Source organism: Salmo salar, chromosome 13 (assembly GCF_965601325.2).
Source record: "Salmo salar chromosome 13, fSalSal1, whole genome shotgun sequence".
In the NCBI taxonomy this organism is placed as follows: Eukaryota; Metazoa; Chordata; class Actinopteri; order Salmoniformes; family Salmonidae; genus Salmo; species Salmo salar.
In genome coordinates, this window is record NC_138303.1 from 15,142,098 (window position 1) to 15,170,000 (window position 27,903).

The window sequence follows — 27,903 nt, forward strand, 5'->3', positions numbered from 1 at the left end:
GTGATTCATTGACGTTGATCTCTTCACTTGTCCTCCTTGATCAGTAACCCCAAAAAATAACAACATTGGTTTGGGTTTGTGGTTTTGAAAGGGAGTCCACTATCTCTCTCAGCGAGGTGAGCTATGCTCGGCCCCAGTGGAAGGCTAATTGTCGGCCGTGGTGAAGCTCTTATCTACTCCGAAGGTTTTTGTTGTTGTTGAGAAACAGAGGATAAAATCTCTTGACAGTTCATTTCTCCACTTGTATTTTTTGGCCAACCGTGAGTGACGAGCCAAATGAGTATCTAAATGTGTGCATGTTATAATATATTTCAAAATGAATCCTTAGCTTTGTCTTTATTCCTCAGTAGAAGTTTGCCCGTTAAAGCATTGTATTAGTTTCAGGATTGTGGGGGGTGGACTGTAAGGACATTAATTGGCCATCTTGTGTCGTTATGTGAACCAGGAGCTGGTTGCTGTTCTGTGTTGCTCCTAATTAAAAGAGCTTCAGATGCCATGTGATTGTGAGCATCAATCAGCCTGATGGGGGTGGAGGGGCGGGTAATGAGAGAGTAAATCTGCGTCTCAAATGACAGCAAACCTGGTTTCAAAACACATATAAAGCAAAACCTCACGGCACAACGCCTCTCCCCCTGTGACCTACTTGTTGTGTTAATGTCAAATGTAAAGTATTGTCACGGTTGTCGTTGGGAAAGGAGGACCAAAATGCAGAAGGATTGTGGATGCTCATCTTAACGTTTTATTTAACTCAAAAATACGAACACCAAAATAACAAACAACGAACTCACGATCAACACAACAGTCTTGTAAGGCTTACTCACGCTAAACAAGAAACAGGCAAAACAAGAAACAATCTCCCACCAATTACAAACACAAACACCCCCTAATATATAGGACTCTCAATCAAAGGCAAATAGACAACACCTGCCTTCAATTGACAGTCCCCACCCCAATTAACCAAACAGAACCAGACTCACCAGACCAAACATAGAAATATATGAATACAAAAACAGTGCCCAAAAACCCCGGAATACACAAATCAAATGCCCCACTAAATAAAACACCACCCCGAACCACATAAAACAAATACCTTCTGCCACGTCCTGACCAAACTACAATAACAATTAACCCTTATACTGGTCAGGACGTGACAAGTATTTTGTCTGGAATGTCTTTTTATTATGTGTCGGACCCCAGTAAGACCAGCTGTCACCATTGGCGTCGGGTAATGGGGATCCTAATAAAATCTCTAGTGACATCAAGTCTTTACTGCTGCCTCCGTCTCAGAGCTGTAATTGTTTCTGTTTTTCCCTTGGTCTTCTGAATGAGCATCTCTCCAGGCTCCCTGCTACCCCTCTGTGTAGCCAGGCCTTATAAAGATCCAGAGACGCTGGATATTTGTCGCTGGGTTGTGTTGGCCCCCTTCTGAGCCCCCGCTCTGTTAATTGGGCAGGTTTATTTCAGGGGCCCACGGCACAGTGTGAATTGGCAGCACAAAGTGCAGCATGAAAAAAGATGGCAGAAAGTAATTTTTTTTCATCCAATTGCGTCTCTCAAACCCTGACATCAGTATTCCGCTCAGACATGGAGTCAGACAAAAATAGAAAAAGAGCAAAAGCGAGAGAGGGAGAATGGGTGGAAGGGAACAGAGAGCGGGAGAGGGGAGGGGTGGAAGAGGACAGAGAGAGGGAGAGGGGAGGGGTGGAAGGGGACAGAGAGAGGGAGAGGGGAGGGGTGGAAGAGGACAGAGAGAGGGAGAGGGGAGGGGTGGAAGGGGACAGAGAGAGGGAGAGGGGAGGGGTGGAAGGGGACAGAGAGAGGGAGAGGGGAGGGGTGGAAGGGGACAGAGCGGGAGAGGGGAGGGGTGGAAGGGGACAGAAAGAGGGAGAAGGATGGAAGGGGACAGAGAGAGGGAGAGGGGAGGGATGGAAGGGGACAGAGAGGGAGAGGGGAGGGATGGAAGGGGACAGAGAGAGGGAGAGGGGAGGGGTGGAAGGGGACAGAGAGAGGGAGAGGGGAGGGATGGAAGGGGACAGAAAGAGGGAGAAGGATTGAAGGGGACGGAGAGAGGGAGAGGGGAGGGATGGAAGGGGACAGAAAGAGGGAGAAGGATGGAAGGGGACGGAGAGAGGGAGAGGGGAGGGATGGAAGGGGACAGAGAGAGGGAGAGGGGAGGGATGGAAGGGGACAGAAAGAGGGAGAATGATGGAAGGGGACACAGAGAGAGAGGGAGAGGGGAGGGATGGAAGGGGACAGAGAGAGGGAGAGGGGAGGGGTGGAAGAGGACAGAGAGAGGGAGAGGGGAGGGATGGAAGAGGACAGAAAGAGGGAGAGGGGATGGAAGGGGACAGAGAGAGGGGGAGGGGTGGGGTGGAAGAGGACAGAGAGAGGGAGAGGGGAGGGATGGAAGAGGACAGAAAGAGGGAGAGGGGATGGAAGGGGACAGAGAGAGGGGGAGGGGTGGAAGAGGACAGAGAGAGGGAGAGGGGAGGGGTGGAAGAGGACAGAGAGAGGGAGAGGGGAGGGGTGGAAGAGGACAGAGAGAGGGAGAGGGGAGGGGTGGAAGAGGACTGAAAGAGGGAGAGGGGGTGGAAGGGGACAGAGAGAGGGGGAGGGGTGGAAGAGGACAGAGAGAGGGAGAGGGAGAGGGGAGGGGTAGAAGAGGACAGAGAGAGGGAGAGGGGAGGGGAGGGGTGGAAGAGGACAGAGAGAGGGAGAGGGGAGGGGTGGAAGAGGACAGAGAGAGGGAGAGGGGAGGGTTGGAAGAGGACAGAGAGAGGGAGAGGGGAGGAATGGAAGAGGACAGAGAGACAGGCAAACATTGAAGTCTTTTGATTGCAAATGCGCCTCTCCCTCCCTCCGTCCCCCTCTCTCTCTTTCTCTCACCATCTTGTTTTAAAGTAGAATTGAGTCGAGCCGTAGGTGAAATGAGTCACTGCCAGCACGGGAGAGCGAAGGAGAAAGAGAAGGAGAGACGGAGGAGTGGGTATACAGGATGCAAAGAAAGAGGTGCTTTGTTCTGACTTGTGCTTTGTGTTGGCCTTCACCCTGAGATGACTCCGACTCTGTTTGTGCTTGTTTTCATATAGCCTTGAGTCCAGCCGCTCCTCCACACATAAGGGAGACTCCAACCATCCCCAGAGAACCCAACCTTCCATTCACAGGTGAGTGACGGGGGGGGGACGGGGGGGGGGGTTAGAGACCTGATGAGGAACAGATGCTGAGGGATGATGGTGTTGCTGCTGTGAGAAAGGGGGGTTTGGGGTTGAGGAGGTATCTGCTGCTGTCTCTGTCCTCACACCCCTGCTAGCTAGGCTGAATCCCTCTGGCAGCATCAGTGGCGGCTGCAGAGAACCCTCGCTCACTCTGCAGTTTCACACAACAAAACACAGTAATTTGTCTGGGGGACGGGCAGCAGGGAGCCTGTCAAAAGAGACAGAGAGAGAGAGAGTGATAGAAGAGAGGGAATAACGATGGAGGAGAGTGAAGATTGAAAGGGTTGAACATGGGATGTGGGGCTGTTGGTCGGTCGATGTGGGGCTGTTGGTCGGTCGATGTGGGGCTGTTGGTCGGTCGATGTGGGCTGTTGGTCGGTCGATGTGGGCTGTTGGTCGGTCGATGTGGGGCTGTTGGTCGGTCGATGTGGGGCTGTTGGTCGGTCGATGTGGGCTGTTGGTCGGTCGATGTGGGGCTGTTGGTCGGTCGATGTGGGCTGTTGGTCGGTCGATGTGGGCTGTTGGTCGGTCGATGTGGGGCTGTTGGTCGGTCGATGTGGGCTGTTGGTCGGTCGATGTGGGCTGTTGGTCGGTCGATGTGGGCTGTTGGTCGGTCGATGTGGGCTGTTGGTCGGTCGATGTGGGCTGTTGGTCGGTCGATGTGGGGCTGTTGGTCGGTCGATGTGGGCTGTTGGTCGGTCGATGTGGGGCTGTTGGTCGGTCGATGTGGGCTGTTGGTCGGTCGATGTGGGCTGTTGGTCGGTCGATGTGGGCTGTTGGTCGGTCGATGTGGGCTGTTGGTCGGTCGATGTGGGGCTGTTGGTCGGTCGATGTGGGCTGTTGGTCGGTCGATGTGGGCTGTTGGTCGGTCGATGTGGGCTGTTGGTAGGTCGATGTGGGCTGTTGGTCGGTCGATGTAGGCTGTTGGTCGGTCGATGTGGGGCTGTTGGTCGTTCGATGTGGGGCTGTTGGTCGGTCGATGTGGGCTGTTGGCAGGTCGAAATGGCTTTGTTATGGAAGGTTTGGGAATCACTTCCTTTTAGGTGGTTGTAGATTTTTGATAATTCTCTCTCTCTAACTCTCTCTCTCTAATGCTTTCTCTCCTCTCACCCCAATCTCTTTCATGAGCGTTTGGATCGTTCCTCTACATTCCTGTGATAGAGATCACATTCCCAGTTTAGATCCCTCCGGCTCTAGTCACTCTGCCTGTCCTGCAGACACACTGGTAAAAGGTCAGTTCTGTAGAGGAAACGCCAGAGGAACTTTGAGTGTTCCATTAAAGAGAGAGGAAGGGAACACGTGGGCTGAGGGTGCGTGGGAGACAGAGAGAGAGATAAAGAGATATCAACAGGAAAGAAAAAGAGAAGGCCAGATCATTGTCACATTATTCACTCCCATAGTTTTTTCTTCTTCTGTTGTGTTCTTACAGGTGTTGTCCAATGAGAGAGCTGGAAAGTTGCTCAACAAATCATGCCCACTCAGCAGGTAACACTAATGGAACGTCTCATCCACTCCAAGATCTAATTCATCATTCGCTTTCATTTCCTCTCGGTTTGTTTTCCCTTTCTGTCAGAGAGATGAACTATTTCGCCATGGCTTGTCCCATAGGGACGTTCGGTATGTAGGCAGTCAGTCTCCAGGCAACTCATGTACTGTATGTTCTCTGAGAGCTAGACTAGCCAACCTGCTCAGACAAATGCAATTGTTTTCTTAGATTCAGAAATGACAGGATCAACACGTCATCATACTGTAGCTTTGGAATGGTCTTTTCACTGCCACACTGCAGGAGTTTGTTAACTCAGCAACTCTTGTCTGAGCTGCGGAAACACACAATTATTCATTTTGCTGTAAATGTCAGATTGACATAAAACAAATATGGAACATCTCAACCTCAGTACAGATCCAAGGATGGGCTGCTAGGTTTCTGCGTTGTCTGTTGTTGGACTGCCAGACCACACAAATGTATTGTTTGGCTGTTCAAACAACGAGGAGAGACGACCGACTGAACGCCACGTGTTTAATATTCACAGCAGAATGTTTGATCTCATATGCAAGCGCTCGCTCCGTCCGTCCTGATGCACTTCAAATGTTGCAATTTATAGACACCGACCGGCGTCTGAAATCTTTCTCATACATTAAACACAACCCGTTACTCACATATTGAAACATAAATGACTAGTGATGACGTAGTCAACCATCTGTGAAACACAGAACGATACATCAAGAGGAATTGATCACGTCACTTATGTCCTCTCTTCTCACGTGCCTCCTCACCTACACTGATCCTAGACCTGCCGATCAACAGAAAGTGCAATATTAGTCAATCAATATATCAATCAATCAAACAGAGTATATTTTATAACGCACTTTATACATCAGCAGTTGTCACAAAGTGCTTTACAGATCCCCAGTCTAAAGCCCCAAATAACAAGCTAGTAGTCTCTCTGTAGTCCTACATGGCTGACACCCAGTGGGTTCTGACACCGTTTGAAAAACACTATTTCCAAAGTGGAGGAGAAAGGTATTCCTCCACAAAGGCCCCGCCACAAAAAGAGACAGACTAGTTTCTCTACGATGGAAACAGTGACGTTGTTTTTATTTGTTAGAGGATGGGTTCTGATTGGCCCAGGGGACCATGTCCTCTCACTGTGACGTTTCATTCAAAGTTCCGTTGAAAAATAATTGAATGTTTATTTCAGAGTCACATCTCCCTCTTCACCGCTCACTAATCCAACATGAATTTATTTTAGTGGTTAATCTTAGAGTAAATTCGTTAAGAAATTAAACTCCCTCCCTAGAGCATGTCTTCAAAGTCTGTCTGCACCTAAAAATAACTGAGATGTGTGTGTGTGTGTGACTCTGTATGTCCATAGACAGTATATTATTGACATGTATTGATCTAGCGGTCATTTTCAGTGGACCCTTGATCATATTATTGCAGTTAGAGAATATAAATAGCAATGGATCTTCAACAATAGCACATGAACTACTGACCTGACCTTTCTGGTTTGTTTTCCAATGATGCATATTTTCTCTCGAACCTCCCAGGGCTTGGTGGAGAAAATTGGGCAACCCATGTTCCCCTGTCCTCTGGACGGCTGCCTGGAGGTGCGGGGAGAGGGTAGTTGATTACATGGGGCTGGGCTAGTATCAGGTGACAGGGGAGTAGGTAGAGGGAGTGAGAGGAGCACCCTGTCCTGCTATCCTGTGTATATTTCAGTGGGCTGGCGGGGTGGGGTCTCACCAGAGGACTGACCCCTCCTGATGTACTGCTTGTGTTACTATTGGGACCTATACAGATTTATTAACCCAGGCTCAATTTGTCATGGTAGTAGCACAGCTCTGGGGCTGCCGTGGAGACAGGACCTCATCCATTACCCCGGAGACCATCCCCACGGCAACACTGCTGACACCAGCACTATGGACATATTCTCTCATACAATCATAGATGTTCAGTACCAGTCAAAAGTTTGGAGACACCTATTCATTCAAAGGTTTTTCTTAATTTTTTACTATTTTCTACATTGTAGAATAACAGTGAAGACATAAAAACTATGAAATGACGCATATGGAATCATGTAGTAACCAAAAAAGTGCTAAACAAATCAAAATATATTTTATATTTGAGATTCTTCAAAGTAGCCACGCTTTGCCTTGATGACAGCTTTGCACACTCTTGGCATTCTCTCAACCAGCTTCACCTGGAATGCTTTTCCAACAGTCTTGAAGGAGTTCCCACATATGCTGAGTATTTGTTGACTGCTTTTCCTTCAGTCTGCGGTCCAACCCGTCCCAAACCATCTCAAATGGGTTGAGGTCGGGTGATTGTGGAGGTTAAGTCATCTGATGCAGCACTCAATAACTCTTACACAGCCTGGAAGTGTGTTGGATCACTGTCCTGTTGAAAAACAAATGATAGTCCCTCTAAGCGCAAACCAGATGGTGGTAGCCATGCTGGTTAAGTGTGCCTTGAATTCTGGATAAATCACAGACAGTGTCACCAGCAAAGCACCCCCACACCATCACACCTCCTCCTCCATTTTTCACGGTGTGAAGCACACATGCGGAGATCATCCGTTCACCTACTTTGCGTATGACAAAGACACGGCGGTTAGAACCAAAAATCGCACATTTGGACTCATCAGACAAAAGGACAGATTTCCACCGTTCTAATGTCAATTGCTTATGTTTCTTGGCTCAAGCATGTCTCTTCATCTTATTGGTGTCCTTTAGTAGTGGTTTCTTTGCAGCAATTCAACAATGAAGGCCTGATTCACACAGTCTCCTCTGTGAACTATTTATTTGGGCTGCAATTTCTGAGGTGCAGTTATCTCTAATGAACTTATCCTTTGCAGCAGAGGTAACTCTGGGTCTTCCTTTCCTGTGGCGGTCCTCATGAGAGCCAGTTTTATCATAGCACTTGGTGCTTTTTGCGACTGCCCTTGAAGAAACTTTCAAAGTTCTTGAAATTTTCCGTATTGACTGACCTTCATGGCTCCTAAGGATCGGTCCCTTTTTTAAAATATTTATCCTAAAATGACATACCCAAATCTAACTGCCTGTAGCTCAGGCCCTGAAGCAAGGATATGCACTTTCTTGGTACCATTTAAAAGGAAACACTTTGATGTTTGTGGAAATGTGAAAAGAATGTAGGAGAATATAACACATTATATCTGGTAAAAGATAATACAAAGAAAAAAAAAAAACGTATTTTTTTTTGTACCATCATCTTTGAAATGCAAGAGAAAGGCCATAGTCTATTATTCCAGCCCAGGTGCAATTTAGATATTGGCCTCTAGATGGCAGCAGTGCATGTGCAAAGTTTTAGCCTGATCCAATGAACCATTGTATTTTTGTTCAAAATGTTGTATCAAGACCACCCAAATGTGCCTAATTTGTTTATTAATAACTTTTCATGTTCAAGACTGTGCACTCTCCTCAAACAATAGCATGGTATTCTTTCACTGTAATAACTACTGTAAATTGGACAGTGCAGTTAGATTAACAAGAACTTAAGCTTTCTGCAAATATCAGATATGTCTATGTCCTGGGAAATGTTCTTGTTACTTTCAACCCCATGCTAATCGCATTAGCCTACGTTAGCTCAACCGTCCCGCAGGGGACCAACCAATCCTGAAAAAGTTTTAAAGTAATGATGGACTGTAGTTTCTCTTTGCTTATTTGAGCTGTTCCTGCATAATATGGACTTGGTCTTTTACCAAATAACGCTATCTTCTGTATACCACCCCTACCTTGTCACAACACAACTGATTGGCTCAAACACATTAAGAAGGAAATACATTTAAAAAAAATTACGTTTACCAAGGCACACCTGTTAATTGAAATGCATTCCAGTTGACTAACTCATGAAGCTGGTTGAGAAAACGCCAAGAGTGTGGAAAGCTGTCATTATACTTTGAAGAATTCAAATATAAAATCTATTTTGATATTTTTAACACTTTTTTGGTTACTACATTATTTTATATGTGTTATTTCAGAGTTTTGATGTCTTCACTATTATTCTACAATGTAGAAAATAGTAAAAATAAAGAAAAACCCTTGAATGAGTCGGTGTGTCCAAACTTTTGACTGGTACTGTATCTGGCCTGTGGTACAGTACATATCTGTCACTGTGGTACAGTACATATCTGTCACTGTGGTACAGTACATATCTGGCACTGTGGTACAGTACATATCTGGCACTGTGGTACAGTACATATCTGGCACTGTGGTACAGTACATATCTGGCACTGTGGTACAGTACATATCTGGCACTGTGGTACAGTACATATCTGGCACTGTGGTACAGTACACATCTGGCACTGTGGTACAGTACATATCTGGCACTGTGGTACAGTACATATCTGGCACTGTGGTACAGTATATATCTGGTACTGTGGTACAGTACATATCTGGCACTGTGGTACAGTACATATCTGGTACTGTGGTACAGTATATATCTGGCACTGTGGTACAGTACATATCTGGCACTGTGGTACAGTACATATCTGGTACTGTGGTACAGTATATATCTGGCACTGTGGTACAGTACATATCTGGCACTGTGGTACAGTATATATCTGGCACTGTGGTACAGTACATATCTGGCACTGTGGTACAGTACATATCTGGCACTGTGGTACAGTACATATCTGGCACTGTGGTACAGTACATATCTGGCACTGTGGTACAGTACATATCCGGCACTGTGGTACAGTACATGATCCGGCACTGTGGTACAGTACATATCTGGCACTGTGGTACAGTACATATCCGGCACTGTGGTACAGTACATATCCGGCACTGTGGTACAGTACATATCTGGCACTGTGGTACAGTACATATCCGGCACTGTGGTACAGTATATATCCGGCACTGTGGTACAGTACATATCTGGCACTGTGGTACAGTACATATCTGGCACTGTGGTACAGTACATATCTGGCACTGTGGTACAGTACATATCTGGTACTGTGGTACAGTACATATCTGGCACTGTAGCGGAGGGTGGTGGAGGGGGAGCAGAGGGTGGTGAGAGACAGTATATCACGACTGTGTGCTGGCTTTATGTAACTATTGGAAGACAGGTGGTGGTTGGGGAACACTAATCTAAGTATTTGTTAGTCAAACCTTTTACCGTTAATATAGTTACTCTGATACATTACCTGCCCCCACAGCCAATCAATCTGTTTAATGACAACAGTTCCACCTGGAAAGCAAAAGCCTGAGAATGACAATTTGTATGCTGATAATATATAATATAATGAAGCTCTGGTCATACAAAACAAATATCATCAGTGATAACTGGTCTTGGTTCCTCAAGCCTGCCTAGATGCACTGAGTCTGAGACTTTCTGCCTACTAAGTTTCTCAACCTTTTCCTCCACCCTATCCACTCAACCCCTGTCAATCACAAACCTCCTATTAAAGTCAAAATTGCTCAGCTTTTTTAGTAATAAACATGTGCTGAGGTTTATTCAGTCAATGGAACCCTACACTTTGGGAGAGCAAGCAAGAATAGGCCCAGAGAATAAGACTCTTCTAGTCTAGTATTTTTTTATCTCTTTGTCCATAAAGAAAAGTGAAAACAATTTGGCTTTCTCTGTAACTGGTGTGAATCGGCTAGCTTGTTATGAGCCGATAGACCACTCAATGGCTTTCTCTGTAACTGGTGTGAATCGGCTAGCTTGTTATGAGCCGATAGACCACTCAATGGCTTTCTCTGTAACTGGTGTGAATCGGCTAGCTTGTTATGAGCCGATAGACCACTCAATGGCTTTCTCTGTAACTGGTGTGAATCGGCTAGCTTGTTATGAGCCGATAGACCACTCAATGAAATCATATTCCATAGTTTCTCCATTGTCTTGAGAGTCTGCGACGTACCAACGATCCCGCAGTGGATTGCCGATGCCTTATTCCCCGATGGAGAGCTCTGTGAGGTGTTTCCATAGCTGCGGAGCGGAACTTGTCATGTGATCGGGCTGTAGCGTTAAGGATCTCTCCTTCCTCTTCGGTGTTGCTGCTTCCCCACAGGTTGAAGGGCTGCCACCACGGACGGCTCTAAGGGAACCACTCTGTAGAATAATAGTCAGTGGCTGTCTCTGTTTTCATCTGCTTATTTTACTCCAATTGCAGGATGTACACTTGACTTGCAGTACAGGGGCAGAGAGAAAATCATGGCAGTGTCCATACTAAGTTATCCCTGCAGAACGTGTCACAATGGTTAACGACATTATTATGTGCTGCAGTTCTTTTGCTCACACACATACATTAAAACTGAGTCTACACACACACACACACACACACACACACACACACACACACACACACACACACACACACACACACACACACACACACACACACACACACACACACACATTTATACTGAGTCTACACACACACACACACACACACACACATACATTTATACTGAGTCTACACACACACACACACACACATACAATCATCATATACTTACCCCTATACATATCTCTCTCCATCACTCCAGTATCCCTGTACATTGTTAATATGGTACTGGAACTAACCCTGTATATAGTATACTTACTTACTTTCTTGTGTTTTTCTTATTTTTATTTCTTGTGTGTTTTTGTTGTACCTTATGATATTTTTGGTATGACATTGTCATTGTTGGTTTTAGAGCTGGCAAGAAAAGGCATTTCACTGTACTTGTGCACGTGCCATTGAAACTTGGATCTTCTGACACATTCCACTTCCCTGAAACTGTTCAACATCACAGTTCCATTTGGATTGGCCACACATTACCGACTACCCAAAATATTTTAAACATTCTATCGAGAGAGGGTGACGATGAGTAATGGGTTTAATATCATCAGAGCATTGTTTTTCTTCAGTAAAACACACCATAAAAGTCCCATACCCGAATATAACATGACTAATGTATATGTTTCTACATGGAGATTTATACAGCCACTTAAAGCACAATAAAACGTGTCGCCTCAAGGGAAAATAAGCCCATCCCCGCGATCTCACATGGCTTAATTGCAGAACTGTTTTTACACACATGCATGCACACTGCCTCGTGTGGAAACCTACCATGTTAGTGTTACTAAACATGTGGTCTCACTTCGATCCTCCTCCTCCTCTGTGTTATTGTGGTCGAACTAAATCATGTATTAGAAAATCTTTCTGTAATGAAACACTTTTGCTGGGAGGTGTAGAAAATCTGTCTGAAGTGACAAGATGGAAATATTTGAATAGCAAAAGCGAGTAAAGCTCTGAAGACATCCAGCATAGTTTTGGATTGCTTTTGTCTAATTCTGGACCAGTATATTTGAATCGTTAACTGATAACTACAAAAAGAGTGGAGAACGATAACGAGAGCTATTGTTTGTATCACTTTCAGAGCAATGTTTTCCCTGTCCCTTCGACTATAAAACTTTGACAACCAATCAAAAACGTGTTCTATAGAAGTGTTCTTGGTTGTAGGTGCGCGATGCTGCTTGGAGTGGTGAGAAGGCAGAGCACACGGTAAACTTGCCTGGAGACCTGGTCATGTGTGAGCATATTGGTGGGTGGCCACTTTAATTATAGGACGACTTGGGAGAATGATGATCCACCACAAACAGAGCATGAGAAGGTCATATTTTCCGATGGCAGCCCTATCTTGTAAACTGTCGAGAATAGACCCATAACTGCTCCAAAAGGTTGCTTCATCAGACCTAGGCTGTACACAGTTATTTCGGCATGAATCATTCAAAACAGATCGTTTGAGCGGTTTTCAAATTACCCTCTACATCACTGCAGTTTACAGCCCTAGACAATAATTGTGTACTCACAATAATACATTCCTCATTGCATTGTGTTGTTGTAGCCTAGGTAGAATAATTTTTTTCTTGTCTAAAAACTTAGGCCTAATCAATAGTGGACCTGTGCATGTTTGTTGTGCGGCACTGCAGAGTGCAGCCTGGAGGAACGCACAGATCTGCCATTTCATAATCTTTTTTTGTTGCACTTTGACAGGTAAATATTTATAGCCATACTGTTTAGCCAATGAATGACCCGATATCAATCGAATATTTAGCTTGTTACTACGGCTACTCATCTCTAGCCTCTCGCTTCCAGCTGTTCCCGTGCGCTATACCATCTTCGCTATTCCTCTTCACGTGAAATCCCAGGAAAAGCAATAGGACATTTATTTTGATACTTTTTTATACCATGCCTAATAGCCTTTTCGTGGAGACAAGCAGGCTTACTCTTGCTAATTACTGAATGTAAAACAGGCTTAGGCCAAATTAACTGTCAGGGAAAGTTAAGTAGAGCTACCGAGTGGCGCAGCGGTATGAAGGACTGCATCTCAGAAAAGTGGTGAGGAGGGAAGTGGTGAGGAGGGAAGTGGCGAGGAGAGGAGAAAAGTGGAGAGGAGATGAGAGGAGAGAGAAGCTCTGTGTGCCACAGACAGGAGCACAGAACCCTTTACAAGCTAACGCAGTAGAGAAGAGGTGGTGAGGAGAGAAGAGAAGTGGTGAGGAGAGGAGAGAAGTGGTGAGGAGAGGAGAGAAGTGGTGAGGAGAGGAGAGAAGTGGTGAGGAGAGAAGAGAAGTGGTGAGGAGAGGAGAGAAGTGGTGAGGAGAGGAGAGAAGTGGTGAGGAGAGGAGAGAAGTCGTGAGGAGAGGAGAGAAGTGGTGTGGAGAGGAGAGAAGTGGTGAGGAGAGAAGAGAAGTGGAGAGGAGAGGAGAGAAGTGGTGTGGAGAGGAGAGAAGTGGTGTGGAGAGGAGAGAAGTGGTGAGGAGAGGAGAGAAGTGGGGATGAGAGGAGAGAAGTGGGGATGAGAGGAGAGAAGTGGTGATGAGAGGAGAGAAGTGGTGTGGAGAGGAGAGAAGTGGTGTGGAGAGGAGATAAGTGGTGAGGAGAGGAGATAAGTGGTGAGGAGAGGAGAGAAGTGGGGAGGAGAGGAGAGAAGTGGGGATGAGAGGAGAGAAGTGGTGAGGAGAGGAGAGAAGTGATGAGGAGAGGAGAGAGAAGCTCTGTGTGCCACAGACAGGAGCGCAGAACCCTTTACAAGCTAACGCAGTAGAGTAGACTTTTCTAACTCTGCAACAATGCAATACAACGACATAATCTGATATGGTGAACCCCAGTCTATTATCAGACTAATGATGTTTGTCATTGAGCCATCTGTCTGTTGTGATGTATGTTCAACTACCATGCATGGCCAAACAGAGTATGTTTTAGTTATTATACAGCAAGGATTATTCCCTTAATTATTAGTATGTATCTGTGTTCCTTCTCCTATCCTCTCTCTGGGGTGTCTGTAGCCCCTATCCTCCCTCTGGGGTGTCTGTAGCCCCTATCCTCCCTCTGGGGTGTCTGTAGCCCCTATCCTCCCTCTGGGGTGTCTGTAGCCCCTATCCTCCCTCTGGGGTGTCTGTAGCCCCTATCCTCCCTCTGGGGTGTCTGTAGCCCCTATCCTCCCTCTGGGGTGTCTGTAGTCATTATCGTCTTCCTGGGATGTCTGTAGTGTAGAATGGGCCCAGAAGAAGGAGCTGAAAAGGAGGAGGACCGAGCACGCCCCCATTCTCATCGACGGGGCTGTAGTGGAGCAGGTTGAGAGCTTCAAGTTCCTCGGTGTCCACATCAACAACAAACTAGAATGGTCCAAACACACCAAGACAGTCGTGAAGAGGGTACGACAAAGCCTGTTCCCCCTAAGGAAACTAAAAAGATTTGGCATGGGTCCTGAGATCCTCAAAAGGTTCTACAGCTGCAAAATCGAGAGCATCCTGACTGGTTGCATCACTGCCTGGTATGGCAACTGCTCGGCCTCTGACTGCAAGGCGCTACAGAGGGTAGTGCGTACGGCCCAGTACATCCCTGGTGCTAAGCTGCCTGCCATCCAGGACCTCTACACCAAGCGGTGTCAGAGGAAGGCCCTAAAAATTGTCACAGACCCCAGCCACCCCAGTCATAGACTGTTCTCTCTACTACCACATGGCAAGCGGTACTGGAGTGCCAAGTCTAGGACAAAAAGGCTTCTCAACAGTTTTTACCGCCAAGCCATAAGACTCCTGAACAGGTAATGAAATGGCTATCCGGACTATTTGCATTGTGTGCCCTCCCAACCCCTCTTTTTATGCTGCTGCTACACTCTGTTTATCATATATGCATAGTCACGTTAACTATACATTCATGTACATACTGCCTCAATTGGGCCGACCAACCAGGGCTCCCGCACATTGGCTAACCAGGCTATCTGCATTGTGCCCCGCCACCCGTCACCCACCACCCGCCAACCCCTCCTTTACGCTACTGCTACTCTCTATTCATCATATATGCATAGTCACTTTAACCATATCTACATGCACATACTACCTCAATCAGCCTGACTAACTGGTGTCTGTATGTAGCCTCGCTACTGTATATAGCCTCGCCACTGTATATAGCCTGTCTTTTTACTGTTGTTTTATTTCTTTACCTACCTATTGTTCACCTAACACCTTTTTTGCACTTTTGGTTAGTAAGCATTTCACTGTAAGGTTGTATTCGGCGCACGTGACAAATAAACTTTGATTTGATTTAACTGAGTGAAGTGTGTGTGTGTGTGTGTGTGTGTGTGTGTCCATTCACATTTGTGTTGTGTTTTCACCAGTCAGCCCCTGGCTCTACTGTACCTGACAGACAGACACAGTCCTTGTAGTCCCAGGGGGTCTCTCACTCTGTCCAAGGAGGGCCCGACAATACAGTACTGTACCAGCAGAAGAATAATAAACCTTCCTGTGTTCCTCTCTCTCTTCTCTCTCTTTTTTTCCTATTTCCCCTGCTCTTTCTTTTTCCATTTCTCTGCTCTGTCCTCCGTCTTCCATTGACCCGTGGCTATTTTTACCTTAGATCTGAGGCCTGGCTTTGATTGAGGAGAGCAGTGCATGAACCCATCCTGGCTGGCTGATCAAACTCAGGGGGCCTCAGCTGGGACTGTCCACCCCACCGTACCCCTCACTTCCCTGGGACTGCCCACCCCACCGTACCCCTCACTGCCCTGGGACTGTCCACCCCACCGTACCCCTCACTGCCCTGGGACTGTCCACCCCACCCTACCCCTCACTGCCCTGGGACTGTCCACCCCACCGTACCCCTCACTGCCCTGGGACTGTCCACCCCACCGTACCCCTCACTGCCCTGGGACTGTCCACCCCACCGTACCCCTCACCTCTCTATCCCCTCCTCTTTCTCCTCTCTATCCCCTCCTCTTTCTCTTCTCTATCCCCTCCTCTTTCTCTTCTCTATCCCCTCCTCTTTCTCTTCTCTATCCCCTCCTCTTTCTCTTCTCTATCCCCTCCTCTTTCTCTTCTCTATCCCCTCCTCTTTCTCCTCTCTATCCCCTCCTCTTTCTTCTCTCTATCCTCTCCTCTTTCTCTTCTCTATCCCCTCCTCTTTCTCCTCTCTATCCCCTCCTCTTTCTTCTCTCTATCCCCTCCTCTTTCTCTTCTCTATCCCCTCCTCTTTCTCCTCTCTATCCCCTCCTCTTTCTCCTCTCTATCCCCTCCTCTTTCTCCTCTCTATCCACATCTCTCGTCTTCCTCTTTGTTTTTCCATCTCTCTTCTCTTTCTCTCTTTCTCTGTAGTGCCAGTCTTATTTAATGATGTGGAACCCATCTGACATGTTTTAAAGTGGATGTGAAGCAGATTACCATGCTGTTTTCCATTACCTGCTCTCCTTTCACTGTCCCCCCTCCATCTCTCCTTTAACTGTCTTCCCTCCATCTCTCCTTTCACTGTCCCCCCTCCATCTCTCCTTTAACTGTCTTCCCTCCATCTCTCCTTTCACTGTCCCCCCTCCACCTCTCCTTTAACTGTCTTCCCTCCATCTCTCCTTTCACTGTCCCCCCTCCACCTCTCCTTTAACTGTCTTCCCTCCATCTCTCCTTTCACTGTCCCCCCTCCATCTCTCCTTTAACTGTCTTCCCTCCATCTCTCCTTTCACTGTCCCCCCTCCACCTCTCCTTTCACTGTCCCCCCTCCACCTCTCCTTTCACTGTCCCCCCTCCACCTCTCCTTTAACTGTCTTCCCTCCACCTCTCCTTTCACTGTCCCCCTCCACCTCTCCTTTCACTGTCCCCCTCCACCTCTCCTTTCACTGTCCCCCTCCACCTCTCCTTTCACTGTCCCCCCTCCACCTCTCCTTTAACTGTCTTCCCTCTATCTCTCCTTTCACTGTCCCCCCTCCACCTCTCCTTTAACTGTCTTCCCTCCACCTCTCCTTTCACTGTCCCCCTCCACCTCTCCTTTCACTGTCCCCCCTCCATCTCTCCTTTCACTGTCCCCCTCCATCTCTCCTTTCACTGTCCCCCTCCATCTCTCCTTTCACTGTCCCCCCTCCACCTCTCCTTTCACTGTCCCCCTCCACCTCTCCTTTCACTGTCCCCCTCCACCTCTCCTTTAACTGTCTTCCCTCTATCTCTCCTTTCACTGTCCCCCCTCCATCTCTCCTTTCACTGTCCCCCTCCATCTTTCGTTTCACTGTCCCCCCTCCACCTCTCCTTTCACTGTCCCCCCTCCACCTCTCCTTTAACTGTCCCCCCTCCACCTCTCCTTTCACTGTCCCCCCTCCACCTCTCCTTTCACTGTCCCCCCTCCACCTCTCCTTTAACTGTCTTCCCTCCATCTCTCCTTTCACTGTCCCCCTCCACCTCTCCTTTCACTGTCCCCCCTCCACCTCTCCTTTAACTGTCTTCCCTCTATCTCTCCTTTCACTGTCCCCCCTCCATCTCTCCTTTCACTGTCCCCCTCCACCTCTCCTTTCACTGTCCCCCCTCCACCTCTCCTTTAACTGTCTTCCCTCTATCTCTCCTTTCACTGTCCCCCCTCCATCTCTCCTTTCACTGTCCCCCCTCCACCTCTCCTTTCACTGTCCCCCTCCACCTCTCCTTTCACTGTCCCCCCTCCACCTCTCCTTTAACTGTCTTCCCTCTATCTCTCCTTTCACTGTCCCCCTCCACCTCTCCTTTCACTGTCCCCCCTCCACCTCTCCTTTCACTGTCCCCCTCCACCTCTCCTTTCACTGTCCCCCCTCCACCTCTCCTTTCACTGTCCCCCCTCCACCTCTCCTTTCACTGTCTTCCCTCCACCTCTCCTTTAACTGTCTTCCCTCCATCTCTCCTTTCACTGTCCCCCCTCCACCTCTCCTTTAACTGTCTTCCCTCCATCTCTCCTTTCACTGTCCCCCCTCCACCTCTCCTTTCACTGTCCCCCTCCACCTCTCCTTTCACTGTCCCCCCTCCACCTCTCCTTTAACTGTCTTCCCTCCATCTCTCCTTTCACTGTCCCCCCTCCACCTCTCCTTTAACTGTCTTCCCTCCACCTCTCCTTTAACTGTCTTCCCTCCATCTCTCCTTTCACTGTCCCCCCTCCATCTCTCCTTTAACTGTCTTCCCTCCATCTCTCCTTTCACTGTCCCCCCTCCACCTCTCCTTTAACTGTCTTCCCTCCATCTCTCCTTTCACTGTCCCCCCTCCACCTCTCCTTTCACTGTCCCCCTCCATCTCTCCTTTCACTGTCCCCCCTCCACCTCTCCTTTAACTGTCTTCCCTCCATCTCTCCTTTCACTGTCCCCCCTCCACCTCTCCTTTCACTGTCCCCCCTCCATCTCTCCTTTCACTGTCCCCCCTCCATCTCTCCTTTCACTGTCCCCCTCCATCTCTCCTTTCACTGTCCCCCTCCATCTCTCCTTTCACTGTCCCCCCTCCACCTCTCCTTTCACTGTCCCCCCTCCATCTCTCCTTTCACTGTCCCCCTCCATCTCTCCTTTCACTGTCCCCCCTCCACCTCTCCTTTAACTGTCTTCCCTCCATCTCTCCTTTCACTGTCCCCCTCCATCTTTCGTTTCACTGTCCTCCCTCTATCTCTCATTTTACTGTCCCCCCTCCATCTTTCCTTTTGCTGTCTTCCCTCCATCTCTCCTTTCGCTGTCCTCCCTCCATCTCAGGGTAATAAGAACTCTAATACCCATGCAACGAAGTAGCCTTCTTAATTTACCACTAGATATTTCACAATATGCCCGTCGTCCTCTCCAGGTACCTTTCCTACCAGCCCAAATAAAAAGCTTGTTTTGGGTCTGAGTAGTCATAGATAGTGCTGATGGCTGCGAGGACAACGCCTAACAGTCAGCAGGAACAATTATCTTGGCTGTGTTGTGTGGTAAAGGGCCGCTGTTATTTAAAAGTGATGACTTTACTTCCACGGAGCTCACACATTACTTATAGACATGTCAGAGGAAGAGGCGTTCGGCCAGCCGCTCGGGTCTAGACATGTCAGGAGGAGAGGCGTTCGGCCAGCCGCTCGGGTCTAGACATGTCAGGAGGAGAGGCGTTCGGCCAGCCGCTCGGGTCTAGACATGTCAGGAGGAGAGGCGTTCGGCCAGCCGCTCGGGTCTAGACATGTCAGGAGGAGAGACGTTCGGCCAGCCGCTCGGGTCTAGACATGTCAGGAGGAGAGGCGTTCGGCCAGCCGCTCGGGTCTAGACATGTCAGGAGGAGAGGCGTTCGGCCAGCCGCTCAGGTTTTTACATAGTTTTTCGTCCTCTAAGCATTTTTCTTCCGTGGTCCAAAGCGCTTTGCTCCCAGAGTGCTACTGAAGTGTCTGATCTCTTCATCCCCATGACAGGCGAGCTGAGACACACTCATTCTCTCTGTGTGTCTGCGTGTGTGTCTGCGTGTGTGCGTGCCAGTAGGCCAGTCCCAAGGCAATAGCTGCAACATTTGGCCTTTGTGTTCCTTCTTGTCAAGTTTGAGTACATGATGTATTTGTACAGCAGTGTCTGTCTGTGACTTCATTCAGTTCTTATGCTTTTACACAGCACGGTGTGATCCGTGTAAAGCTACTGTAGAGCTGACATTTTGACTGGCATTTCATCTCTGTCCACCTGAGATATGCAGTCAGCAGAGGAGGGAGGGTTTGGCTGGGTGAATGGGAATGAGGAAGAGTGTGGCCAGAGGGCAGGAGGGAGGGAGGGAGGGAGGGAGGGAGGGTGTGGCCAGAGGGAGGGAGGGAGGGAGTCTGTGGCTGGGGTGGGAGGGAGGGAGGGAGGGTGTGAGGGAGTGAGGGAGGGTGGGAGAGAGGGTGTGGCTGGGTGGGTGGGAGGGAGGGAGGGTGTGAGGGGGGTGAGGGTGTGGGTGGGAGGGAGGGAGTCTGTGGCTGGGTGGGAGGGAGGGAGAGAGGGAGGGAGAGGGCTGGGGGTGGGAGGGTGGAGAGGGGGGGGGGGGAGAGGGGGGAGGCGGGGTGGGGGGGAGGAGGGGGGGTGGGGAGGGTGGGTGGGAGGAGGGGGGGAGAGAGGATGTGGGGGTGGGAGGGGAGGGAGTCTGTGGCTGGGGTGGGTGGGTGGGTGGGTTTGGAGGGAGAGAGGGAGGGAGAGAGGGAGGGTGTGGCTGGGTGGGTGGGAGGGAGGGAGAGAGGGAGGGAGAGAGGGAGGGTGTGGCTGGGTGGGTGTGTTTGTGTGTGCGTTTCTAAATGTTTTAATTGGAAACGCCACTCCAAGCAGATCCATTGTGTGTAAACCAGTGAGTGCCTTAATAGGTTGTACACCTGGGGACTATCATGTTGAGGAGATTTCCTCTCAGGAGAAGGGAACAGGGGGAATAGGGTGAGACAGGGACATAAAAAGATAGATAGATGGAGAAGGGTAGATGAGGAGAGAAAGAGAGGTACGGAGGGAAGATCTCCAACCCAAAGGGTCATCCTCATTCTTAATAAAACAGTGGGACTCTGTCTGAGCCATACATTTATAGTAATCCCCATATCAAACCTTCCAGACTGTTACTGAACATATGTTTATGAAAGCCACTGTGGTTGGCTAAGACTTTTCTTCAGCAGAGGATTGAACCATTTCATAAAAATGCATTTGTTCTAAATGAATTGAGCTGCCTGTGAGACTCATCTGAGAACCAGAGGAGGGTGAGGGAGAAGAGGAGAGAGAGAGAGAATTAAGTGATGATGTTATGAGCTAACTTTCCCGATGTGCCCTGTTTTACAATGTTGTTTGGGATCTGGTCTGACGTTATCAGTCTGCTTTTCACTGTTGAGGGAACATTGAATCCTGGCCTTGGTTGAACTCAGCCCCATCCTCTCCTCTGAGTGTGGAACTGGCACACTGCAGCCCTGGCCCTCTCATTGGACGACTGAGATAACCGGCCAATCAGCAGTTGTATAACATCGCCATGGCGCCTGCCAAGCACGGCAGAATGCAGCTGTGTCGCATCGTAAAACATCTAAAATGGCAACAGGTTTTATTTAGAACCCAAAAAGATAGCATCTTGTTTTAGGAGAAATGAAGAGTTGTGCATTTTTGCTGTTTTATGAAGCAGAACTGTTGAATCTGGTGCATGGTTTGGTTTCAAGGTTGGGCCAGTGGGGCTGGGAGCATGTGGATTGGGAGGCTCTGTGCCAGGAGGGCTTTGGGCCAGAGGGGGGTGGGAGCAGGTGGACTGGGGGGCTCTGGGCCAGGGGGGCTGGGAGCAGATGGACTGGGAGCAGGTGGACTGGGAGCAGGGGGGCTAGGGACCAGGGGGCCTGTGTGGCTGGGAGGTGGGAAGGGATAGGCTGATCATGGCCAGTAGTTAAATGGAGCATGTAGTGGCTCAGTGTCAGGCTGTGTTCAACCACTACACACCTCGGACGCATCGCTGATCACAGACACACAGTCAGTCCATCAGCCAATCGCCTTCCACCGTCCTTCAGCATGTCATATCAAGCCTTCTGACCTCTCTATCTTGCTTCCTGGCTGCACTTCATACCCTTCCCCTCCTCCTCTCCCTCTTTCTCTCCGTACACCCTTTCTGTTTCCAACATGACCATAAAGTGCCTGCCCTGGTCTCAGTGTGTAGTCCAGATGCCCAGGGGCTCCATTCTACCAAGGTTGTGGCCATCAGAAACAGCCCCGTGGAGTGTCAGTGACCATCTCTGTCCCCTGATAGCAGTTATCATGTCATCTGGAAAGGGTCAGTGTGTAGTGGGGCTGTTAGATCGGCTCCAGGTCCTGACCCTCGTCTCTGGCCCCATGACAATGCTCTCTAATCAGGGGAGGAGGCGTGTGGACGATGGCCCGCTGACGCCACATCCACAGCTCACACTGACACCATCTTCAGCATGGAAATGATGTCAGAGGATAGATAAGAAGAGCAGGAGAGGAGAAAGATGGAGGGGGTTAGAGAAGGACAGCTTTCATATTCCACAGTGTGTGTGTGTGTGTGTGTGTGTGTGTGTGTGTGTGTGTGTGTGTGTGTGTGTGTGCGTGTGTGCGCACGCGCGTCTGCAAAGAGTGTGTATGTGTTTGTCTTGTGTCTGTTTTTGCCGCAGATTATAATTCAACTCAGGTCTTTCCAGAGTGTTGGAGGTTCAGTAGGCTACAGGGCATCATGTCCTATACAGGAGCATGTGGTTAACATGCAGCTCACTGTCTCTCTACAACGAGGACAGTCCCTGTATCCAACTCCTTGAGTGACACCATTCTACACACACACACACACACACACACACACACACACACACACACACACACACACACACACACACACACACACACCTCTGCTCCCTCTCCACTACCTCGTAGCAAGAAACACTTTCATACTGTCAAAGAAACTGGGGAACTGTAGATTTCTGTTGTGGCATAAAATAGAAATGGGATTTATTTACTGATTTCTGCGAGAGAGAGAACGTGCAGCACAGAGAGAGAACGCGCAGCCCAGAGAGAGAACGCGCAGCCCAGAGAGAGGACGCGCAGCCCAGAGAGAGGACGCGCAGCCCAGAGAGAGGACGCGCAGCCCAGAGAGAGAACGCGCAGCCCAGAGAGAGAACGCGCAGCCCAGAGAGAGAACGCGCAGCCCAGAGAGAGGACGCGCAGCCCAGAGAGAGAACGCGCAGCCCAGAGAGAGAACGTGCAGCCCAGAGACAGAACGCGCATCACAGAGAGAACACGCAATACAGAGAGAGAACGCGAGAACGCGCAGCACAGCGAGAGAACGCGCAGCACAGCGAGAGAACGTGCAGCACAGAGAGAGAACGCGCAGCACAGAGAGAGAACGCGCAGCCCAGAGACAGAACGCGCAGCACAGAGAGAGAACGCGAGAACGCGCAGCACAGAGAGAGAACGCACAGCACAGAGAGAGAACGCACAGCACAGAGATAGAACGCGCAGCACAGAGAGAACGCGCAATACAGAGAGAGAACGTGTGAACGCGCAGCACAGTGAGAGAAAGCGCAGCACAGAGAGAGAATGCGCAGCCCAGAGACAGAACGCGCAGCGCAGACTGAGAACACGCAATACAGAGTAGGAGCGCGAGAACGCGCAGCACAGCGAGAGAACGCTCAGCACAGAGAGAGAACGCGCAGCACAGAGAGAGAACGCACAGCACAGAGAGAGAACGCGCAGCACAGAGAGAACGCGCAATACAGAGAGAGAACGCGAGAATGCGCAGCACAGTGAGAGAACGTGCAGCACAGAGAGAGAACGCGCAGCCCAGAGACAGAACGCGCAGCACAGAGAGAGAACGCGAGAATGCGCAGCACAGCGAGAGAACGCACAGCACAGAGAGAGAACGCGCAGCACAGAGAGAACGCGCAATACAGAGAGAGAACGCGAGAATGCGCAGCACAGTGAGAGAACGTGCAGCACAGAGAGAGAACGCGCAGCCCAGAGACAGAACGCGCAGCACAGAGAGAGAACGCGAGAATGCGCAGCACAGCGAGAGAACGCGCAGCACAGAGAGAGAACACGAGAATGCGCAGCACAGAGAGAGAACGCGCAGCACAGAGAGAGAACACGCAGCACAGAGAGAGAACACGCAGCACAGAGAGAGAATGCGCAGCACAGAGAGAGAACACGAGAATGCGCAGCACAGCGAGAGAACGCGCAGCACAGAGAGAGAACACGCAGCACAGAGAGAACGCGCAGCACAGAGAGAGAACGCGAAATACAGAGAGAGAACGCGAGAAGGCGCAGCACAGAGAGAGAATGCGCAGCACAGAGAGAGAATGCGCAGCACAGAGAGAGAACGCGTAGCACAGAGAGAGAACACGCAGCACAGAGAGAGAATGCGCAGCACAGAGAGAGAACACGAGAATGCGCAGCACAGCGAGAGAACGTGCAGCACAGAGAGAGAACGCGAGTACGCGCAGCACAGCGAGAGAACGCGCAGCACAGAGAGAGAACGCGAGAACGCGCAGCACAGAGAGAGAACGTGCAGCACAGAGAGAGAACGTGCAGCACAGAGAGAGAACGCGCAGCGCAGAGAGAGAACGCGCAATACAGAGAGAGAACGCGAGAACGCGCAGCACAGTGAGAGAACGCGCAGCACAGAGAGAGAACACGCAGCACAGAGAGAGAATGCGCAGCACAGAGAGAGAAAATGAGAACGCACAGCACAGCGAGAGAACGCGCAGCACAGAGAGAGAACGCGAGTACGCGCAGCACAGCGAGAGAACGCGCAGCACAGAGAGAGAACGCGAGAACGCGCAGCACAGTGAGAGAACGCGCAGCACAGAGAGAGAACACGAGAACGCGCAGCACAGAGAGAGAACGTGCAGCACAGAGAGAGAACGCGCAGCGCAGAGAGAGAACGCGCAATACAGAGAGAGAACGCGGGAATGCGCAGCACAGCGAGAGAACGCGCAGCACAGAGAGAGAACACGCAGCACAGAGAGAGAACACGCAGCACAGAGCGAGAACGCGAGAACGCGCAGCACAGTGAGAGAACGCGCAGCACAGAGAGAGAACGCGCAGCACAGCGAGAGAACGCGCAGCACAGCGAGAGAATGCGCAGCACAGAGAGAGAACGCGAGAATGCGCAGCACAGAGAGAGAATGCGCAGCACAGAGAGAGAACGCGCAGCTCAGAGACAGAACGCGCAGCACAGAGAGAGAACGTGCAGCACAGTGAGAGAACGCGCAGCACAGAGAGAGAACGCGCAGCACAGAGAGAGAACGTGCAGCACAGAGAGAGAACGCGCAATAGAGAGAGAACGCGAGAACGCGCAGCACAGCGAGAGAACGCGCAGCACAGCGAGAGAATGCGCAGCACAGAGAGAGAACGCGAGAATGCGCAGCACAGAGAGAGAACGCACAGCACAGAGAGAGAACGCGCAGCCCAGAGACAGAACGCGCAGCACAGAGAGAGAACGTGCAGCACAGTGAGAGAACGCGCAGCACAGAGAGAGAACGCGCAATAGAGAGAGAACGCGAGAACGCACAGCACAGCGAGAGAACGCGCAGCACAGAGAGAGAACACGCAGCACAGAGAGAGAACGCGCAGCACAGAGAGAGAACGCGAGAACGCGCAGCACAGCGAGAGAACGTGCAGCACAGAGAGAGAACGCGAGAAGTGCAGCACAGAGAGAGAATGCGCAGCACAGAGAGAGAACGCGCAGCACAGCGAGAGAACGCGCAGCACAGAGAGAGAACGCGCAGCACAGAGAGAGAACGCACAGCACAGAGAGAGAACGCGCAGCACAGAGAGAGAACGCACAGCACAGAGAGAGAACGCACAGCACAGAGAGAGAACACACAGCACAGAGAGAGAACACACAGCACAGAGAGAGAACGTGCAGCACAGAGAGCCAAGGAGCTACAGACAGAGAGATGAGTCATTTCCCTCCCTGCTCATTGGTTCAGTCTCACACGTCTCTCTGTTTAGACAAGCAGTTTAACATGTCTCTAATTGTGAGTTGAGGTAATCGTCTATTAGGCTGGTTCAAAGGACCGATGGCTGGGTAATTGGAGCGTGCTGGGCTGTTGTGTGTTTTATAATTCAGGTTGGTGTCAGAGCCGTTATTACTGTCAACATGAAGACTGGCCCTAGGAGAGGCGAGGAGGGGTAGGATGCGAGGCAGGGTAAGGGGTGAGGAGGGGTGCGAGCGCTCCCTCCTTGTTTTTTCAGTCAGAACAACACCCCAGGTCCCCACTGCCCCCACCCCCACACCCCTTACCCCGCCTCGCCTCCTACCCCTCCTCTCCTAGGGCCAGTCTTCATGTTGACAGTAATAATGGCTCTGACACCAACCTGAATTAAAAAACAGCCCAGCTCTGAAGGGACACTTTTTCTTCCGCCGACATTTTCAGAAAGCAACAGCTCATGGGGTGTGTTTCACACGCCACTCATGAGAGATATAGAGGAGATTGGAGAAAGAGAGAGATACAGGCAGGAGAGGAGTGAGAGAGAGAGAGAGAGAAGAGAGAGTGAGAGGGGAAAGAGAGAGAGAGAGGGAGGAAGAGAGAAAGAGAGAGAGAGAGAGAGAGAGAGAGAGAGAGAAAGAGAGAGAGAGAGAGAGAGGGGGGGGGGGGGAAACATTTTGATTAAGTTTCTGTGGACATATTTATTTCTCTGTTGAATCCAAGTTGACGCTGGTTTATCTGGCGTAACTCCCCGGAGGGCCAAGTCATGGATATGTTCACTGCGCAGTAGACGACAAATAGTAATCATTAAATGCAGTGAGAGAGAGAGACAGAGAGAGAGATACACAGGAAGACAGAGATATAGAGGAGGAGATGGGAGAAAGAGAGAGATATGGAGAGGAGAGAGAGAGGGGAGAGAGAGATGTATACAGGGAGGAGAGGAGAGAGTCCAGATGAGAGAGAGAGAGATGCAGGGAGGAGAGGAGAGGAGAGGAGAGGAGAGGAGAGGAGAGGAGAGGAGAGGAGAGGAGAGGAGAGGAGAGGAGAGGAGAGAGAGAGAGAGAGAGAGAGAGAGAGAGAGAGATACAGGGAGGAGAAGAGAGAGAGATACAGGGAGGAGAAGAGAGAGAGATACAGGGAGGAGAAGAGAGAGATACAGGGAGGAGAAAAGAGAGTGATACAGGGAGGAGAGGAGAGAGATACAGAGAAGAGAGAGAGAGTGAGATACAGGGAAGAGAGAAGAGAGAGAGAGATATAGGGAGGAGAGCCGAGAGAGATACAGCGAGGAGAGAGAGATACAGGGAGGAGAGGAGAAAGAGATACAGGGAGGAGAGGAGAGAGATACGGAGAGGAGAGAAGAGATATATGGAGGAGGAGAGAGAGAGGAGAGAGATTCGGGAGGAGAGAGATACAGGGAGGAGAGGAGAGAGAGATACAGGGAGGAGAGAAGAGATATATGGAGGAGAGGAGAGAAGAGATATATGAAGGAGAGGAGAGAGAGATACAGGGAGGAGAGGAGAGAGAGATACAGGGAGGAGAGGAGAGAGAGATATATGGAGGAGAGGAGAGAGAGATACAGGGAGGAGAGGAGAGAAGAGATATATGGAGGAGAGGAGAGAAGAGATATATGGAGGAGAGGAGAGAAGAGATATATGGAGGAGAGGAGAGAAGAGATATATGGAGGAGAGGAGAGAGGCGAGAGAGATACAGGGAGGAGAAGAGAGAAGAGATATATGGAGGAGAGGAGAGAAGAGATATATGGAGGAGAGATATGTTTACTGTTCATTTGTATTGTTTATTTCACTTTTGTATATTGTCTACTTCACTTGCTTTGGCAATGTTAACATATGTTTCCCATGTCAATAAAGCCCCTTAAATTGAATTAATTAGAATAGAAATAGAGGAGGAGTTGGGTGAAAGAGAGAGATACAGGGAGGAGAGGAGAGAGAGAGAAGAGAGGAGAGAGAGAGGAGAGGAGAGGAAAGAGATATACAGTGAGTAGAGGAGAGGAGAGAGAGATACAGGGATGATATGAGAGAGAGAGGAGAGGAGAGAGATACAGGGAGGAGAGGAGAGGGATCAGGGGAGAGAAGAGGGATACAGGGAGGAGAGGAGAGAAGAGGGATACGGGGAGGAGAGGAGATACATACAGGGAGGAGAGGAGAGAGAGATACAGGGAGGAGAGGAGAGAGATACAGGCAGGAGAGGAGAGAGAGATACAGGCAGGAGAGGAGAGAAGAGGGATACAGGGATGATATGAGAGAGAGATACAGGGAGGAGAGGAGAGAGATAGACAGTCAGGAGAGGAGTGAAGAGGGATACAGGGAGGAGAGGAGAGGGATCAGAGGAGAGAAGAGGGATACAGGGAGGAGAGGAGAGAGAGATACAGGGAGGAGAGGAGAGAGAGATACAGGGAGGAGAGGAGAGAGAGATACAGACAGGAGAGGAGTGAAGAGGGATACAGGGAGGAGAGGAGAGGGATCAGAGGAGAGAAGAGGGATACAGGGAGGAGAGGAGAGGGATCAGAGGAGAGAAGAGGGATACAGGGAGGA

General features: G+C 49.7%; 1 protein-coding gene across 4 annotated transcripts in view; it reads left to right on the forward strand.

The window, feature by feature from the left end:
- Positions 1–27,903, forward strand: part of LOC106566486 (extracellular sulfatase Sulf-2) — a 291,339-nt gene that overhangs the window by 38,257 nt on the left and 225,179 nt on the right. For all 4 annotated transcript variants that reach the window (XM_045692958.2, XM_082959853.1, XM_045692960.2 and 1 more), the window contains exon 2: positions 3,090–3,164. The gene's annotated coding sequence lies outside the window, so the exon portion shown is untranslated. The remainder of the gene's footprint in view (positions 1–3,089; positions 3,165–27,903) is intronic.